Source organism: Loxodonta africana, chromosome 9, assembly GCF_030014295.1.
Source record: "Loxodonta africana isolate mLoxAfr1 chromosome 9, mLoxAfr1.hap2, whole genome shotgun sequence".
Lineage (NCBI taxonomy): Eukaryota > Metazoa > Chordata > Mammalia > Proboscidea > Elephantidae > Loxodonta > Loxodonta africana.
The window spans coordinates 57,320,241-57,323,544 of NC_087350.1; the positions used below are offsets into that span (position 1 = coordinate 57,320,241).

General features: G+C 41.1%; 1 non-coding gene across 1 annotated transcript; it reads right to left on the reverse strand.

Moving 5' to 3' along the window:
- Positions 1–825: 825 nt before the first annotated feature.
- TRNAG-UCC (transfer RNA glycine (anticodon UCC)) lies at positions 826–896 on the reverse strand. Its single transcript has one exon. It is a non-coding gene; the product is annotated as a tRNA-Gly (tRNA).
- Between the last annotated feature and the right edge of the window lie 2,408 nt (positions 897–3,304).

Sequence of the window (3,304 nt, forward strand, 5' to 3'; positions counted from 1 at the left end):
TGTTTTCCTATCTTATGAACATGTTGTTGTTATTGTTGTTAGGTGTCATCCAGTTGATTTTGATGTATAGCGACCACCATATGACAGAGTAGAACTGCCCAATAGTATTTTCTAGGATGTAATCTTTATCCAAGTAGATTGTCAGGTCTTTCTCCTGCTGGGTGGTTTCAAACAGCCAAGTGCTTAACCATTGTGCCACCAGGGTTCTTATCTGTGAATATAAAGGGTTGTTTTTGTTTTTTTAATCCACAAACACAGAACATCTCTTGATTTATTTAGCTATTCTTTGTTTCTTTCATCAGAGTTTTGTACTTTTTCTCATAGAGATCTTAGACATATTTTGTTAGATTTATATCAAAGTATTTCATTTTTTGGTGTTAATATAAATGGTGTTATGCTTTTAATCTCAGGTTGTGATTTTTCATTGCTAGTAAGCAATGCTTTTGTTAAAAAAAATCGTTAAAAAATATATATCATAAAAAATAGCCATTTTACCATTTTTTAGTGTACAATCCAATGGCATTAACTACATTTACCATATTGGGTAACCATCACTACTATCCATCTCCAAAAGTATTTTATCGTTCCAAAGAGATGCACAGTATCTCTTAAGCAGTAACTCCTTATTGCCCCTCCGCCCTTCTAGCACTATATAGAACAATATTCTGGTGTGATCCTATAGGGTTTTCATTGGCTGAGTTTTGGAAGCAGATCATCAGGCCTTTCTCCTAGTCCATCTTAGTCTGGAAGCTCTGCTGAAACTTGTTCAGCATTATAGCAAAACGCAAGCCACCACTGACGGACAACCGGTGGCTGCGTATGAGGTGCATTGGCTGGGAATTGAACTCAGGTTTCCTGCATGGAAGGCAAGAATTCTACCACTGAACCACCAATGCCTGTACTGATAAATAAGGAAGGACTAAAGGGGAAAGGAACATTGGTTGTCCTGTATTTCCCTTTCCTTGTATGTTATCATTTTCAGTACAAGTGGTTGACTAAAACAGGGAATTAACATGAGTAAGAGAGGATATGAGAGTGTTACTTGGTTATTCATCTCTCTTGGAACCCCATTACCTTCTTCCTGTGTTCAGAAGTTCTGGTTTGAATGGAAAGTGTGCCCTCTTAGGGCTGTCAGCAGTCCTGCTTACTCAGTCATAGATGTAACACATTTACCTTGTAGTTGCTTTGAGTCTCAGTGAACTTCTGTGTGTCATGGGTCCAGCAGAATCCTGTGCTCTTGGGGTAACACAAATGCCATATGCAAATTGGATGGCAAGGAGCAGCGAACATGCAAATTGCGTGTATCTCTCTGCTCACACCCATACTCCATTTTCCCATTAAACTTCACATATAAAACATAAGTTCAAAGATAAAATTCTTAAGAATTTCAAGACAGCAAAAGCAGAACTTTTAAAGAGGTGTGGGGCCCTTCTGAGCATGGAGCCCAGTGTGACTGACTGCATAGGTTGCACATCCATGAAGTTGGTCCAAGCAGATGATATCAGCATTAATGATGCTCTTAACCTCCTTAATCATTTGATCAAGATTGAATTTCCAAGTTTCTCCATTGCAAAGTTACTATTGTTTCCTCTCCATATAATATTTGTTAGAAGCAAGTCGCTAAGTCCAGGGAAGGGAATCATGTTCTACCTCCTGGAGGGGAAAGTATCAAAAAATTTGTGGACATATGTTAAAACCATCATAGCGTTAATAAGCATTTTGGGATAGTCGATGCTTTTTGAATCTCATACCCCAAGGGTAAATTTTGGAATCCCATAACCCATATCTTGGTTCCAATTCTGTAATGCTATGAGTCTGGCAAAACTCTTGCAAATGACAGATAAGTTACCCTGCACTAAGAATTTCAGTCTCTTCCAGTAAGAAGTTTTAGGTCTTGGGACTGACATAGAAGTGGTTGAAGTGCCCCTTTGCCCAGGAATTGCACTGACCTACTTTCCTCAGGAAATCTTTCCGTTTATGGGCTATGGGCAACACGTGATGAGGTGGAGATCTATTCATAGCTTCCTCTCCAAGTGAATGACTGGGAGTAAGTGATTATCTGCCCATGGAGCAGGGAGCTCCAAGCCCCCTCATTGCCCTTGGCGTGTACAGCATCTCTGCCTGCCCGCAATTCTCCTCGTTTGGCAGATGCTGTAGGCAGAAGACGCTGAGTGCAGGCGAATTATTTCCACTACTTCCTGCTAATTTCAGTACTGCATTCATCCAAAGCTCTCAAAACTCTTCATCAACAGGAATATGCTAACCTGAGACTGAGTCACGGAGGGACAGCCTAGAGATCTGAGTAGATTGGTGACAGCTGCTGCCCTCTCTCTGAAGGGGATTGGTGTAGATATCATCAAGCTTGGTGCCAGGGGGAGGAATGAGACGGTCTTTTAAGGTCTCTTTCAATCTGGAAGTCTATGAATATCGCTACCAGCTGACAGTGATTCTCCATACTTTATTTATCATGAAAATGACGCAAATCCCAAAAAGCCGCTCTCTCAAAGGTAGAGCCACTAAACCATGCATCCAGACATGTAGTGCTCTGGAAACTTTTGTTGAGGAAAGTTCTTGAGTTTTTAAAAAGGTCATCTCTGGTATAGACAGAAGACACACAGCATACCTGGTAACGTATGGAAATAGACCAAAGGGTTTTAAGTTCAATAGCAGTGAGCTATGTTGTGGTTTTTGCTAGGTGCCGTTGAGTTGGTTCCATCTCATAGAGACCCTGTGTACAACAGAATGAAACACTGCCCAGTCCTGTGCCATCCTCACAATCATTGCTATGCTTGAGCTCATTGTTGCAGCCACTGTGTCAATCCATCTCATTGGGGGTCTTCCTCTTTTTAACTGACTGTCACTTTACCAAGCATGATGTTGTTCTCCAGGGACTGGTATCTCCTGGTAACGTGTCCTAAGTACATGAGACAGAGTCTAGCCATCCTTGCTTCCAAGGAGCACTTTGGCTGTATTTCTTCCAAGACAGATGTCTTCTTTGGTCTGGCAGTCCATTCAAAGGCATCAATTCTTCTTCGGTCTCCTTTATTCATTATCCAGCTTTCACAGGCATATGAGGCAATTGAAAACACCAGGGGTTGGGTCAGGGGCACCTTAGTCCTTAAAGTGATATCTTTGCTTTTTAACACTTTAAAGAGATCTCTTGCAGCAAAATTGCCCAATGCAATTCGTCCTTTGATTTCTTGACTTCTGCTTCCATGGGTGTTGATAGTGGATCCAGGTAAAATAAAATCCTTGACAACTTCAATATTTTCTCCGCTTATCATAATGTTGCTTATTGGTCCAG